The sequence below is a fragment of the Rhinopithecus bieti genome, unplaced genomic scaffold (genome assembly GCF_001698545.2).
Source record: "Rhinopithecus bieti isolate Rb0 unplaced genomic scaffold, ASM169854v2 scaffold_10706, whole genome shotgun sequence".
Taxonomy (NCBI): Eukaryota; Metazoa; Chordata; class Mammalia; order Primates; family Cercopithecidae; genus Rhinopithecus; species Rhinopithecus bieti.
The window spans coordinates 768,439-785,364 of NW_016806811.1; the positions used below are offsets into that span (position 1 = coordinate 768,439).

At 44.0% G+C, this 16,926-nt stretch overlaps 1 long non-coding RNA gene across 1 annotated transcript; it reads left to right on the forward strand.

Annotated features, from left to right (window-relative positions):
- Positions 1–8,702: 8,702 nt before the first annotated feature.
- On the forward strand, positions 8,703–14,683 carry LOC108533193 (uncharacterized). The gene is made up of 4 exons (XR_001886678.1): positions 8,703–8,822; positions 12,378–12,530; positions 13,034–13,092; positions 14,265–14,683. It is a non-coding gene; the product is annotated as an uncharacterized LOC108533193 (long non-coding RNA).
- The last annotated feature ends 2,243 nt before the right edge of the window (positions 14,684–16,926 follow it).

The window sequence follows — 16,926 nt, forward strand, 5'->3', positions numbered from 1 at the left end:
ACAAAGCCTTGAGATGCTGCTGCAGGACTCAGTCCTACGGGTTTGCAGAGGAAGAGGCAGCCTGAAAGCTTCCAGTGGGATTGTCTTCTCATGTCTGAGTCAGTGATGAGCTAAGAACTCCTCTTCTTTATACAGCAGCCCTCTCTATACATCTCGTGTGAATTCTGGCAATTAGTTATAACAGTTTTTTGCTTAGTGCACTAATTCCCCTTTTCCAGCACTCTTGGGATCAGTAGTGATAATATCAATAATAGCTATCTATCGGGTTATTACCATGGCTTATTTAATCTTCACAAAAATTCTATGAGGCAGTCACTGTTATTAGCCCCATTTCCCAGATGGAGAAACTGAGACTTGGAAGGGTAAGTAGCTTGCACGAAACCATGCAGCCAGAAGGTGACACAGGTCATACCTGTGACATTCCAGGTTTTACCAACTTACAAAGCCACATTTCCCTTTAATACCCAAATCACAGAAGTCAGAGCTCCTGTCCCTTGCCCACTCTGTTTGGACTTCCTCAGGAATATTGGTGTGTTCACCCATTGCCTCCTGTGTTCTTCCCACCCTACTCATCACCTAGCTCTGGAACAATGCATGTTCAATGTGTTGCCTTTGGTAGGCTCAAGATCAGCTTCCCTCTAGATACTCCTGCTCTCCTCATACCAACTCTTTCCCAAATGTGGGAATAGCACCCTCCTGCCATTCCTCTGCTGAAATGAGATTGGGATGTAGAATTTAACACAAGCTGGCTGAAAGGTAGGCTATGGCAGGTGGGATTACCACCCAAGGGGTTTACATTGAATATTATCAATGGCTTCCCTCAGAGTCCACGGGCCCAGTATCCTTCATGGGGACCCTCTACTGCCTTCCTCTTTTCCTGGATTCTGGCCTGCCTTGCTGGAGTAGAGGCTGACCCGCATGCCCTGACCCAGCGTGCTACTTGTCACTAAGGCCATGCCAAAGGAATTGTCCTTCAGTGTGCAGCCAAGGCAAGATCCAGTTGAGTCATATCCCAAGGCCTACAGACAGAAGGCAGTTTCCCTCCCTTAATGCTAAGATCCACCTTCTAAGTTTTCATTTTCCAGCCCTATGATTAACCCTCCATAAGCATGATTGACAATTGAAAATCAGCTTCCTTCAAGAAAACCCCAGCCCCATCCGTGGGAAAACAGTCTTGCCCTTTGGCCCTTAAAAGATATCTGAACAGGAAGTTTCAAGTCCAGACATTTCCCAAATTCTAGATTGTTAGGTCTTGAAAAACATCTTCTGTGACCTATTAATAGTCTGAGCCAAGCCAAAACCCTTTCATTTTCATCCTTCCTCCAGCAACCCTGTTGACCAAGCCTGCACAGGCTTTCTGTCATCTTCAGGGTCCCCTCCAAGATCTGTGACCAAATGCTTGAAGAGTAACATAGAAATACTTCCTGAGAACAAGCAGTATGATACCAAGTAAGACAGCCTAATCCAGTTGTTGTGAAAGACGTATTCCTTTAAAGGAAGTAAATCTGTCTACAGAGTGCAATTCTGTCCACCCCTCTCCACCTCCACCACCCTCATTCATGATAACCTGTTAACATTGTTATGCGGAGAAACTCAGCTCTTTGGAAATCCATTGCCTTTGCTTTGCTTAGTCAGAAGGGTCATTGCTCAAGAGTGAATCCAAGAACCCACCTTCAGCAACAAAGGAAATCACTTGAACCTTTGATATCATGGCTCTGTTTCAGCTTCAACCCTCCTCATCAGACTATATAAACCCCAGGACCAATGTTTTCTTTTGAGGACCAAGTTCAGAATGCCTTGACTTTTTCTTCTGTCAACAGACTCTGCCAGGAGATTTCCAAAGCAGATGATTCAAGAGCAACAGTAGCTAACATCGCACCAAGCATCCTTCACACGTTCTATATTGTTTTCCAGGAGAATAAAACTCAGTGAGACTGAGTGGTTTGCCTAATGTTCCATAGCTAATAACTAGGAGAACCATTATTTGAATCCAATAAGTCTGATTCCAGTTCCAGCCCTCTTAACCACTTTTCAGGTGGGGAATGAGAATCTAGCCTGGGAATGAGAAGAATTACAGACCCATCTCCCCTCTACAGCAGACTGTGGGCACTATGGCATTCTCTTGGTGTGGATTGGGGTCAGTATCCCTCCATGGCATATATAGCCAATATTCAGTATTTAGATGACAGAGACACTGAAACTTGATCAGCCTGAACCTGCAAAATCCTTCCCCTGACTCTACGCTAAACTTGGAGGAGAATGCGGCTCTGTGATGCAGATTCCTCCATTTCCCCACAGTCAAGGAGAGCCAGGGCCAGAGTGTGGTCCCTTTGGGATTCCCTTCTTTCCTTCCTTGCTTTTTCTTCTTCTTCTTCTTCTTCTTTTTTTTTTTTTTTTTTTTTTTTTGTGACAGGGTCTCTCTGTCGCCCAGGCTGGAGTGCAGTGGCATGATCACGGCTCACTGCAGCCTTGACCTCTGGAGCTCAGGTGATCCTTCCACTTAAGCCTCCCAAGAAGCTAGAACTACAGGTGTGTGCCACCACACCTGGCTAGTTTTTAAATTTTTTGTAGAGATGGGGTTTTGCCATGTGGCCCAGGCTGGTCTCGAACTCCTGAGCTCAAGTGATCCTCCTGCCTTGGTCTCCTAAAGTGCAGGGATTATAGGCTGACATTGTAATTTCTGTTGGTCTCAGCTCATCTCCCCAGGCTGACATCTGCTACAGATGCTCACTCAACTCAGTGGGCCCTGACATCACTGCAGGCTCCTTCCCGGGGTTCCATATCAATAAAGTCTTTGATAGGAGACTACAGGACTAAGTAGAGAGAAGGGATTGGTCAGAGGGAAGAGATCGAACTGTATCCCAAACTAGTGGAGGTTACCAGCTTAGCTCGGTTCTCTCTATTTTTCTTTCTCATTAGAGTCACTTCTCGTGTGCATAGGGCTCTCCCAGGGTTCTCTTTCTCCCTTAGTTTGCTGATCATCCTGGCTATTTGTGTTGGATGCCGAAGTGGAGTTTGATAACTCTTTGTGGTGTTTCCTAATCCAGGCTCATAAGCCCTGTGTTTAACAGGCACTCCTTTGCATCTGTGGTATTTGGTTGAGTAAGTGTATAGGCCCCTTTATTTAAATTATTTTACACAAGAGGTGGCTTTAAATGAATTCAGGTCTTGGATGAATTCTCAGAGCACCAAATATCATTGCAAATGTGATTACTGAACCATCGTTGATAATGTTTTTGAGGTCATAGAGAACTAGAGACGGACCACAAAATGGAAGATTGACAAATGTTGAATATTTTTCACATAGGCGAGATGGATGGCATGTGGAAAGATGAGTGTGACATCTCTTACCAATAAGATACCAGAATGGACTACTGAGTAGACAGTTCCTGCACACTAAATCACCATGCATAAACATGGGTTCTCAAGAAACAGCTCATGCCAAATGATCTAGTCTCTTTCTACTTGCTTATTTGAGTCAAGCATCAGGAAGTACTGTAGGCATGGCTCTTCCTGACTACAGTGAGCCATTTGAAGAAGTTTCTTTTGAAATCTTAGTAGATAAGATGGAGAAATGTGAGTTGGCTACTGGTTAATTACGTGGATTTGTAACTGGCTGAACAACTATACCTAAAGAATATTGATACAATGTTTTTTAATCAACTCACACAAAAGTGTTTATGATATGCTTATCATCAATTACAAATGATGCCAAACTGCAAGGGATAGCTAATAATTTGGATGACAAAATTAGGATTCTGAAGTATTTTGCTAGACTGGAACTTGGATTAAAGATAACAACAACAAAGTGAATGGAGATAGTATGGAGTTTTCCTTTAGGTGTAAAAAAAGAAATTGTATAAGCACAGGAAGGGTAGACATGAGTTAGCAGTAATTCCTTGCATTAGTTGGGGATGCCTTTGGCTGCAAGTAACAAAAATACCTGATTCAAGATGGATAAGGCAATTTATCATCTCCTATAACAAGGAGACAGGCAAAGCAGCTGTGGGTGTGAAAGCTTTACTTCTCTGAGATACTCTAGGCTAGCAGTTGTCAACCAGGGCAGTTTTGCCCCCAGGGGACATTTGACAAAACCTAGAAACATTTTTGGTTGTCATAATGGTAAGGTGGGAGTATGCTATGGCATTTAGTGGATAGAGAGAGATACCATGGATGCTGGTAAACATCCTACAATGTGCAGGATAACTCCCACAACAAAGAATTCCCGTCCCAAAATGTCAGTAGTTCAAGACTCAGAAGCCCTGATTTACAGTAATTCGGATCTGCTGCCTGGAGCCTTCTCTGAAGTCACATGGGGGAAGGGTAGCTAGCTGAGCAAAATTGGGTTTTCTTAGGAAGGAAGAAACGAGGGATGGATATTGGAGAGTCTGCCATAAAGATACTACATTCATATAAAAAATATTTTTAAATTGATTATGAGCCAGGGTCACTGCCAGCCCAGAAAAGATCTTTGTGTGATTTAGAAAAGTCACCCCCGACCCCTTCCTCAGAAACTTTACTGCCATCTACTGGAAAATTACTGAAGGAAATATGTAAATCTACAATAGGTTGTAAATAGAGCCCCCTAGAGTTGTGCCACACATAACCTCACAATAATTTACAGCATCCCTTCTGCGAGTCTAACATGATCCAGCTGTATAAAATGGCTGTCAACGAAGTAGCTTAGGACTTTACAAACAGGAACTATGTGTCCCAACTAAGGAAGGTCAAAATCTCACCATATCCTACATTGGTCACACCACAGCTGGAATTCTTGATAAATTCTTGGTTTCATAGTTGAAGAATTCTTTTTTTAAGTGACCAAAGAAAGTTGGACTGGAGGAAGAAGTGTCAAGGAGTCATAATATATGAGAAGTGTGTGTGGAGGAAGGAAGGAACTGGAGATGTAGAGCTAGTGAAGAAACACTAAAAGTGAACTGGAGCATTATCTCCAAGTATCTGAAGGGTTTTAAGGGGATAGGGACCAGACTCAATCTGTGTTTCTCCAAAGGGCAAAACTGGGTCCAATGAGTGAAATCATAGACTCATGAGAGATGGCTGGAAGTGACCTTGGTGGTCAACGAATCAAACCCATTTTTCAAACATCCCTCTTACAGTACTTCCGCAGCAGCTACCCTGCCAGCACACCTTCAGTGCAGGGGCAACCCTGTGATCTTTAGGTGATGCTAAAGTGTTTTACGTTGCATTGAAGTCTGCCTCCTCTGGCTCTCATCTGTCATTCCCTGTCTCCTTAGCTGCTCTCTTGTGACAGGTAGGTTTCAGAGGCAGATTTGCTCTACATAACGAAGGAAGTTTCACAACCAGGGTTTCCATCCAGTGGCTTCAAGTAGAAGATGGAACACCATTGGTCAGGGATCAGATCCCTCATCTATCAAATGAAAGAGTTAAACCTAGAAGATCTCTAAGTTATTTCCTGCTATCCAAGTGGATTAAGGTCTCTGGGCTACAAAAGTAAGAGTTTGATGTTGCTGCCAAGTTTTTCTTCTCATTTCCTCACCCTCCTTGTACACGTTTGCACGATTTGGCACTTGATTTTACCATAATTAATTTAATCAGCCCCCAACTCATGAACCTTTAGAGTGTTTCCAATTTTTCATTATTACAAACCATACTGCAATAAACCTTCTTATATATTACTTTGGGGCACTTGTGTAAATATTTTTATAGGTTAAGTTCCCAGGAAAGGAATTGTTGAGTAAAAGGGATAGACATTTCCAACTTAATCTGCCTTAGTGATTTGCATTAATTTACCCACACCAATACTGGACAATTGTACTCAATCATTTCTGTCAAACTGAAAAATTTGTATTTGATTTTTTACTTCTTTGATTATTAGAGAAGTTAAGCATTGATTTCTATGAATTGCTCCTCTTCGTAATCTTTGTCCATTTTCTATGAGTTATCAATATTTTCTAAAAGTTATTTATATGTTGTGGATATTAATGACTTGTTAAGGTGTATGTATAGTATATTCAAATATTATTTCCAGTTTTGAATATGTCTTCCTAGATCTATTTAGATCTTTTGCTAGAGAGAAGATTTTAATAAAATCTGACAATGTTTTATGTTATAAATTTTAGGTTTTAAGTTATGCTTAAAAAGCCATTTCAAATGGAAAATATTATGCAAATATTCTCCAATACTTTTATGGTAAGATGTTTCATATTTAGTTACTTAATTAGTTTGAATTTTTAGAATGCAGTGTCAATTTATTATGTACATTTTTAAAAATGAATATCCGAATATTCTGATCCTATTTATTTAAAAAAGACCCTCTCCTATTATGATTGCCACTTGGTTACATATTTACTTCCCATTTATACATGTGTGCATCTATTCTTACACTTTGAATTCTCTTTCATTCGACAACTTACCTTTTTCTGTACTTGTATCATACAATTTTCAATACCATGGCTTTATGGTACTTTTTGATTGTTCATAGAATAAATTCCCTCGTAATTTTCTTCTTTTACAAAAAAATAGAATTGATTTTTCCTTGGAATTCAATTAAATGAATGGAGCAATTTGGGGATAATTGATATTTTTATACAATTAAATCTACTCATCCAAGAACTTGTGTCTGTTCACTTACTAATTCAAATATTCTTCTATGTCTTTGAAGAAAATTGTTTATTTTTTATATATGTCTTATACATTTCTTTTTAAATCTGTTACTAATTATTTCGTAGTTAAGCATGCTCTTTGAAGGATTTTATTAAAATTTTCTAACAGGTTTTTGTTGCTATGTAGGAAGCCTATGGAGTTTCATTTCTTTAATATAAATTTAATCCGAATGCTTCACAGAACTCAGTTTACGTACTTAATGGCTGATTATCTTGGATATGTCATTTATTCACATTATCCACAATAATGACGATTTTTCCTTTTTAATTTACTATATGTAGTTCTTTACTCGATTTTTTCATTATTTTGGCTAGAACTTTCAGAACAATGATAAATAATAGCCGTGATGGTGAGCATCTTTGTCTTATTCTTGATTTTGGTGGTGTTTCTAGTGTTTAATCATTAAGGATGATGTTCAATGATTTTATGACACTTTTGTCTATTTAGTAAACTCTCCTTATTCTCATGACTTACTAGGAGAATATAAAAAGGACAAAATTTGAATTTTGCCAAATAATATTTTGACATCTATTGAAATGATCATTTTTTTCTTTAGCTATTAATATAAATGTATGGATATCTACTACTGAACCAGACTCGAACTTCTGAAATGCTTAGTCATGATATTTTTATCTTTTAATACATTGTTTCACCGAAATTTTCAATAATTTATTTAGTATTTTTACAGTTCCATAAATTGGTCTATATGTTGGCACCGTCTCTGTCAGATTTTGGTATCAGGGTTAAATTAGTCTCATAAAATTGCTCAGGAAGGACTTCATCTCTAAGTATAGATAAGAAATATTTGCCCTATGGAGATGTGATAGATCTCACTTATAAAACCATCTGCCCTGAGGTATTTGGGGTGTTAAGTATTTTATTACCTTTGCCCTTTCTTCTGTGATTATTGATCTTTTAGATCTTCTGCCTTTTCTTGAGCCATTTTTGTGATTTACACTTATATTAGTGGTCATTTCATGTAGAATTTCAAATTTACTGAAATAAATATGTATGTGATGTTAAATTTTTAAAAACTCCCTCTACATAAGTAGTTGTATCTTGATATAGTTTGGCTGTGCTCCTACCCAAGTCTTATCTTGAACTGTAGCTCCCACAATTCCCACATGTTGTGGGAGGGACCTGGTGGGAGATAACTGAATCATGGAGGCAGTTTCCCCCATGCTGTTCTCGTGGTAGTGAGTAAGTCTCATAAGATCTGATGGTTTTATAAAGGATTTCCCCTTTCACTTGATTCTCACTCTCTCTTGCCTGCTGCTGTGTAAAACGTGCCCTTCACCTTCCACCATGATCCCACGTGGAACTGTAAGTTTATTCAACCTCTTTTCTTTAAAAGTTACCCAGTCTCAGGTATATCTTTATCAGCAGCATGAAAATGTACTAATACATATCTACTTTCTTACTGAGAAAATTACGTATTTGTATTCTTTTTTACTCCTTTTTTCACCAGTCTTAAAAGTATCTATTTTTTAAAATCTTTTCAAAAGAATTTCACAAGTAGAAAAATCACATCTATTTTGTTCATCTCAACATCCTCAGTGACCTTGTGCAGTACCTAGACATAGGCACATAATAAATATTTATTGTCAAGGTAAATCAATAGAAACTTGTTTTGATTTTCTGTATCAATCCTATTTTTTTCTCTCTACTGCTTCATTTTTTTCATCTACTTTATTTTGATGTTTGTTGTTTCTCTTCTAGTTTCCGGAATAAAACTTTCAGCCAGTTCTTTTCAAACTTTTATTTATAATAAAATAATTAAACAATGAATTCTACTCTGAGTGTAGCTTTGGTTTCGCCCCATAAGCCTTGATGTATCTTGTTTTTTATTATTAATTTTTAAGTAGATAGTAATTTTTTAAATGGTTATCAATGATTTTATTTTAGAAAATCATTTATTTTTATTATTCCTAGGTTTATTGCACTATAATGGTTTTGGAAATATCTTGAGAATTTTTTTATATAGTTGTACATGATCAATTTTGTAAATAATTTACAGGTATTCAAAAGGATTTTTTTCTATGTATTAGGTATGAAGATAGGAGAATACACAAGAAGAAGCAGGTTTGGGAGAAGATAATGTGTCCAGTCTTAACGTATTGCTTTCAAGTTGCCTGCAAAAATGACAAAGTGTTGGTGTCAGTACGTGGGGCCACCAGGTGGGTCTGGGGCTCAAGAAAAAGATGCACCTGGGAGTCATTGCTGTGTGTGGTAGTTAAGGCCAACATATATGAGATTATTCCAAGAACATGTAGAGTGAGAAAGGCTAGCTGCATGGGCAATTGACCACACAGGACCCGTGCTCAGAGGGCATATGCTTGGTTTAATGCTCTGCTGTCGCCATCTTGAATTTCTTAATATTTGTTGAACCATGGAGCCACATTTTCATTTTGCACTGAGCCCTGCTAATTATGTACCAGTTTCTGAGTGTGAAAAGGGCAAAGACAAACTCTGAAGCACCAAGCTCAAAGGGGTGGGCAGTGCAAGAGAAGCCGGGGAGATTACGAGGGATCCCGGTGCCAGGTTGGAGGAGATGTTGGAGAGTTGCGTCATAGGAGTGACAGAGGTCAGGGTCTCATAAGGGCCATGTTATGCAGAAGAGTTGTGGATGAAGAGGTGTGGGAAGCAGCCAGGTTGCACTGTTTGAGGTGTGAAAAGGACAGGGACATGTAGGCAACAAGAGTGGACAAAACAGACTTCTAATTCGGTGACGCAGTATGGAGAAAGATTCAGATTCCGAACACTTTTCACCTTCTGCTGCCACTATCGTAGTTCACACCCCCACGGGCTCCTGTCTGCACTACCACAGCAGCCTCCTGACTCCTCCGTGCTTCATCCTTGTCCCCAGTGGTCACGATGATTGTGCTGAAACTTCAGTCAGACCACGTCACGCCTCTGGCCAAACCCACCAAAGGCTTCTCATCTCAGAAGAACATCAAGTCCTTCCTGTGGCCTCCGTGGCCCTACTGGGTCCAGTCCCCACCCCCTGTTCCCTGCTATGCTCCCCTTCACTCACGTGGCTCCAGCCACACTGGCCTCCTTGGCTTCTCCCTGTGCTTTCAAACTGCCTCACAGCTTTACCTGGAAAGTCCTTCCACCATTCACTCCTTGACCAACTCTGTCTCTTCCTTGGGCTCTGCTCAAATGTAGCCTCTCCGGGAGCTCCTCCCTGGCCAGTCCGTCCGTGCCTGCTCCTCCTTACTGTATTTTCATCCCAGCCCTCAACATCACCTATCTTACAGTGTAGTTACTGGCTTGCTTTTTGTGTTTCCACCCATGGGAGAGTAGACTATTGGCTGTGCTCACAGTTTGTCTGTTTGGATGCTCTTGTAGAAGGACAGTGGCCCAGGAGGATATCAGCAGCTATGTGGACCCTATTCCCAAGCCAAAAACTATGATATCTTGTCTAGTAATGAGAGGGAGTATGCATTTATTTATCTGTTTGTGTATACACCTCTTTGTTTCAGAAAAGGATTTAAGGCAGTTTACAAAGATGCATAAAATTCAGCAGGATGACATAAATTAGAAGCAGGTGAGAAAGAAAAAAATGTAAAAGCACGGGTAAAACCATAAAATGGAGCCAAGGATGGGACTAATACAAAATAAACATACCATAAACTTTGATCCATTTGCTAAGGGTGGGCCACAAATTTGGCTCTAAAATTTCTAACAGCCAGTGCCAAGATGAAACATGATCAACTGCACAATTCCCAGGATCCTCAAGATTAAAGCAAACCACTAGCCCAGGAGAAATGCATACATTCCTAGTGTCCCAGAGAACAGAAAGAAATGGCTCCTTAACCCCTCCCAGAGATAACAAGGGAGAAGACAGTGAGCAATTTGCTCAGAGGCCTCTTTGCAGCAGACACAGCCATGAGCTTTGTGTCTTACATTTCTTAGCCAGGCTTATGGGAGTCTGACTAATGTGAAATGCAGTTATTTGGTGGGCTAGGGCTCAGGGTTCTGTCCAGCCATAGGAGTGCCTGAGCAACTGGTGGAGGGTGTAATCTACAAATGCTGTCTTTTTTTTTGTTTTTTTTTTGTTTTTTTTTTTTTTTTGAGACAGAGTCTTGCTCTGTCACCCAGGCTGGAGTGCAGTGGTGCAATCTCGGCTCACTGCAGCCTCCAACTTCCACGTTCAGGTGATTCTCATGCCTTAGCCTCCCGAGTAGCTGGGACTACAGGGTCACGCCACCATGCCTGGCTAATTTTTGTATTTTTTTTTTAGTAGAGACAGGGTTTTACCTTGTTGGCCAGGCTAGTCTCGAACTGTGAGCCACTGCGCCCAGCTCGCGTAACGCAGTCTAAGGAGAGCGTCTTTAGGCCAAGTTTCAGGCAGATATTGGGTGACTGTGGGTTCTCATGACTGGCACCCTGACTGTCATGAGAATATGACAAGACTAGGTGACATAGCTTTGTTTGAGATCCACTAGATGTCAAACTGCAAAGAGGTTGGACATCCCCTAAGAAAAATGAAGCAGGTCTAACAGGGTCTTGTTCCCTCTCTCAAGATGAGCAAGATTCTTCCCGGAAAACAAGACCAAGATTCTAACAAGACCAAGATTCTTCCCAGGAAATAATGATGAGCCCAGTGCGATAGCCTGGGAACATTTTAAAGCAGACCCAGACAAACACCTACCTAATTTGTGTGTGTCAGTAAAATCTCCTTCCTGCTGTACCTTCCAAGATAAACCATTTGTGAAACACATGCCAAGTTAACTGAGAGGAGACCTGTGTGGGATAATTAACTGTCGTTAAAAGCCAAGGGACAGCCACCAAAAATAATGACTTTGCTGATAGAGCGTTTGATCTGAAATCTTTCTTTCTGGCAATAATTAAATAGCAGGGCCAGCTGTGTCCTGGGATTGAATACTGAAATCAAGCTGCTTCAGAAAATCCAGACTGCAGGCCTGTGGGAGAAAAAGCAGAGCCATCATGGCCCCTCCCCAGGCCCGCTCCCCACCCCTGATAAGGATCCCAGCCACCTCCCTGCTTCCCTGGGGTGTTGAAAGGCTCCAAGATAGCAAAGTGCCCCTCCTCTGAGATCCTGGGAAGGAAAGTGCTAGGCAAATAAGAAACATGGCATAGGACAAAGAGTAGCTGGAAGACTGGAATTGCAAGGAGGGCTCTGGGCCTCTCAGTTCAAGCCCTGGCTCCTGAAAACAGGATCTCAGCTCCATGGCCAAGTCAAAGCAGTGGGTTGGCAGCCTTTCTGGGTATCTTCCCCAAATTTTCCTTGACACAGATTAAAACATCCTGTCAAATCCACAAATACTGAGCACATTCAACGACCAAAGTCCAGTACATCAATGTCCCCAAGAAGTGGCCTGCTTCCCTCCTGGCCACCTAGCAGCTTCCTCTCTCTGTGAACCACTTCTCAACCTCCCAGCCTCCCTGCACTCCTCATACCTCTTTCTTTTACCTCTCTGATACCTGTAGCAGAATTGGTCCCTTAGAGAGAGGTCAGTCCTAGCCCTGTGGGCTACATCCTCTGGCCTCCCTGGCCCCCTGAACTTTGATCTGGCTGCCTTTCTCCATATTCACACCCTCTTGCTTGTTCTCTAGGGTTAGTCATAATAACCTCTCATGTTAACGGGGCAGGAGATCACCTTAGATCTGCCCCACAACCCCAAGAAGGTGAGTGGTTGGAGGCTATTATCTCAGTTTTACAAATCAAGAAATGGGCTCAGAATCATCCCATGGTTTTCCCACAGCCAGACCACAGTGTCCAGGTGGGGAGCAGAACTCACAACTCCAGGCTCCCAGCCTATGAGCCGCCACACCCATCTCCAAACCCAGAACCAGCCACTGGCTCCAGGACAAGTCATCCTTGCCCAGTGAGGGCAACTGGAGTACACAGTATGCAGGTGTGTGTGAGGGGCAGAGGCCAGGAGGTGGGGAGGGCTCTCTGGCGTTCCATCACTTCCATAGCTCCTGCTTTATGGTATCGGGAAATGACCCAGCCAGAGGGAACCCACGAGTTCCCCCACTGCAACCCTTCACTTTACAGATGGGGAAACTGAGCCTCAGGATCCTCAGTAGAGTGCCCACTACACGATGGGAGCTGGGCATCAGCACCCCTAGGTGAGCACTGCGGGGCCAGATTCTCACTTGGCCACACACCATGCACACATCTCCCTCTGCCCGTCGAGTTCTTCTAAGCCACCCTGACAAGGCCTGGCCGTGGGTTCTTTTGGAAAGCGCATCGGACTGCGCACCGGTAGCTCCCCCTTCCAGGCCTCGTTTGGCAGCTGACCCTCGGGGTGGCCTTGAGCCTTTTCTCTAAAATTTAAGAGCCTGTTTTCAGCCTTTCCCACAAAGGGCTTGACCTCGAGAAGCTGATCAGACTCTGGCTTAATATTTATTCTAGGATTCCAGGACTTCCTTCAAGAAAGGAGTACTCTCCATGAACAGACAAGCTGTGGCCCGGTGAGGTGGGAAGCCACGGAGGGCAGAACTGGAGGAGTGAGGGCTGGATGGCGGTTGGAGGTGGAGGCGGGAAGCCTGCCTGGAAGGAGGGGTAAAGCTCTGAGGAGGAGGAAGAGCAGGTGCCCCAGGCCAGGGAGAGGGCAAAGAACAGGTTCTGGCCCATTTGGGGCTCCATGAGGCTGCAGCCCAGCCCAAGGCCCTGAAGTCCTAGGACATCCAGTCCCTTCATTCCCCAGCTGGAAAAGCCGAGGTCACCTTTAACTCGTATCAAGTTTGAATGGTCCTGGCCAGACACTTTGACACACAGGGTCTCCTTGCTGCTCCACAGCCTACCTGTGCCTGGGGATTTGTGTTCCTATTTTAAAGACAAGAAAACTGGGATCAGATAAGTAAGGTCAGAGCAGAAGTACAGCAGCAGCAGGGATTCCAGGGCCTGGCCAGTGCTTTGTCCTCTGTGTAACCCTTGGCCCCAGCACACCCTGTCATGACCAGATCCCATGTCTCTGGACTGATGAACACAAATGCGTAGCTCATGAAGAGAGGCTAGGAATCTAAGGCTGCTCCCAGCCAGGGAATCAGAAGTATCCTGCCCCAAATGTCAGTATTTCATGTTCAACACTCAACTCATCCATGTGCTACTCTTTTTATTCATTTCACTCATCAAGCAAATATGGATTTAGCTCCTTTTGTGTGCCGGGCACTGTGCTCCACTGGAGTTTCACAGTGTGTTTAGGGCATGGGCTTTCACATGTTATCACTAAGGTGCACTCGAGCACAGCTGGAATGTCTGGGGGGAAGCTCTGCACCTGAACCCCCATACCCTCCTGAGAAGCTGTATCCTCTGCCTGACTCTATCGAGGTGAGGGGTGGAGGCTGTGGGAGTCAAGGAGGAGGAGGGAGAGAGAAAGAGCCTGAGAGAGCTGTAAAAGTGAGGCAGTAATCACTGGAGAAGTTCTCTCCATCATTAAAGAGGATCTTAATTAAGGTCCCTGAAACAGACACCCAAAACAAGCAGCAGCTGTGGGAACCAGGCCTGGCAGGGGGAGCACAGCCGCCCAGGGGTGCTGGGTGTTACTGGCCAGCGCCTCACCTGTCATTAGGGAGTGGGAATTCACCCCACATCAAAGCCAGCCAGGAAGGAATGTGACAAATGCCATTCACCTTCAAAACAGTGATGAAAATAAATGCCAAAGACTGCCAACCATTGTGTGCGAAAACTCCTCAGGCAGAAGGCCTATCCCCAGAGAGAGGTGAGGTGTGTCCAGCTGAGAAGCAAAGAAGAGATGCCTGGGTCTGGGAACAGAGCCTTCCCTAGACTGTGGCCGCCCGGACCTGGACACGCCTCTCCTGGCCATTGGCCTTCAGTTTACCGGGTGCTAAGACCCTGGGAAGTCCCTTTCTCCTACTGTCCCATCACTCTGGGATACCTTAACGTGGTTGCTTTACTCTGCTGGTGCTTAAGGAATCAGAGGACATCCTGGGTGGAGTCTCTGCCACCCTTGAAGAAGGACACCGTCATGGTCCATCTTGGCCCCCCTGACTTTCCTCTTCTGGGAGGCAGTTATTTCTCTTTGTTGTTTGTAATATGGATAATCCCTGACCAAAAATAAATAGATAAATGACTTCTGAGTCCGGGTGCTTCGTTACGTATGGCGTAATCCAGAATTCGAGGGAATGGGGGCAAGTTGACAAGATGAGTTTATGGCTGATGCGGGCAGGGGTTACCCAGTGGCACCAGGCTGGTGGCATGAGGCAGCAGAACTCTTTTAGTGCCAAGCTGTGTTGACACACACATTCGGTTAATACAGGGAATTGTTCATCTAGGAGTCTTTTGGAGCCTGCCTTTAGCAGAAAGCAGAGAAATCACGGCCCAGAGACTAAGAGACAGAAGCATGAACAAAGAGAGATCCAAAGAGAGTTGGGGAGGCGGATGGGATGCATCAGCCACAGAGTAGTCTTTACTGAGACACCTGAGTTTCCCAAATAGCTTTCTCCTGCCACTTGACCTCCAAACCCAACACAAAGAGGCCAGCCTCTCCTCTCCTACCCCCACCTTGAACTTCAAATCCTGTGAGCATCCCAGGGCAAGTTCAAAGCAAGGTCCAACAACCCCTCCTATTCCTCAGAAGCAAGTGTGGCTGAGGCTCCATCACTGCCTTCCACCAGGGAGGACCCTGAGCTCCACAAGGCAGCAAAGTAGGTCTGTTTTATGGCCTCTGAAGAGACTTTGTCATACTGTCACCTCACGCTGACCAGACTTCAGTAATCTCGGGGGAATGGGGAGGGGCCCTAATCCACCTTGGGCCTACTTCATATCGATACCAAGGGCCAGGGGAATTCAGGGAGCCATGTGGACTGGAAAGGCCAGAAAAGGCATCCTGGTGGAGGGGGCATGTGATCTGGGCCTTGAAGGGTGGATAGGAGTTGAAACAGAGAAGAGAAGATAACCTCTGCAGTCGCACCCGCAGGACCATGAATTGGTGGTAGGGGGGACACAGGCGATAGGATGAAAGACGTAGGCTTGAGCCACAGTCGATAGGATGAAAGCCACGTTGGAAGAACAGCTGTGTGGCCCTGCAGTCAGAGGCTGCTCTGGGTTAGGGAGGACACCGTGGAGATAGAAATCAGGAAACAAGGCCACAGGGATTGCACTAGGAGGCAGCATGCCCAGGAACCGGGGCATCTCCCCTTCAGGACCACATCTCTCCTTGTGGTCACTGAGACACCTTGAAGTGTCTCCAGTGGGACACCAGACCATCCTCCTCTGCATTAAGCATAAGGGAGGCATGAGGTGTGATTTGGCTGCAGCATGCAGGCTACAAGTCTGACCTAAGGGAGAACTTCCTGACTGAGAAAGTGTGAAAATCTCCTACAAGTTAAGGATGATCTTAGAATCCTTTGCCCTGAAGGCTTTTAACAAGACCCTTGTCTGCTAACTGCTGGATCCCACTCCTCACCTGTGAATTGCAGACCCTTAGTTTCCGGGGAATGGGACTCGGAAAGGTCAGAATTTGGCCTCTCTGCCACTTTCACAATAATAACAAATAATTATGATTATGGCAGCTGCTGACATACTATGTTCCAGACACTGTTCAAAGTGCTCCAAGTGCGTCAACTCTTTTAATCTTCACAGAATCTTATCAGGTACTATTTTCCCCATTCTACAGTTGGAGAAACTAAGAAGCAAAGGCAAATCACTTGCCCCAAATCACTCAGCAAGGAAATGGTAGTGTGGAGATCTGAACCCATGCTTTCACACGCTCTACAAATCTGTGCATCTTTGAATATCCTCCACTTTGCTCTCACAGCATTTCCCAGGAACCCTCTGTACTCCCAGGTCTGTGTATCAGACAGAGCAGAACTAACATGAAAAAATCAAGGCTACAACAATTTCATGAATGTCTGAATGCTGCAAGGCATCTCTATATGTTATGAAGTTTGGCATGGAATAAAATCAAGGGGCCATTTTTCCAAATTCTAAATGTGAGCCCAGCATCTGACAAGCGGCTAAACATAGAACACCAAGATTTACAGGAAAGCCAGGTGTGGGTTTTGTGCTAGGCTCACATGAAAGACTGGCTACTCAGCAAGGGCAGTGGTCTTGAGACTGCAGACCTCGGGGGTGCCTCTGTGGAGAGGCAAGGAGGAGACCCCGGCCAGACCTGAGGGCATGGAGGACACTGGCTGTAAGCCAGCCAGCTTCAAATAGGGGCAGCAGCAGGGGCAAAGTGGAGATGAGTGCTATTGTCCAACAAACCGGGTGACCCTGAATGTGACCATCTCTTCTGCTGCAGGAGAATTTGCTAGGCGAGGGGGAAGGGGGCACCATGGTAG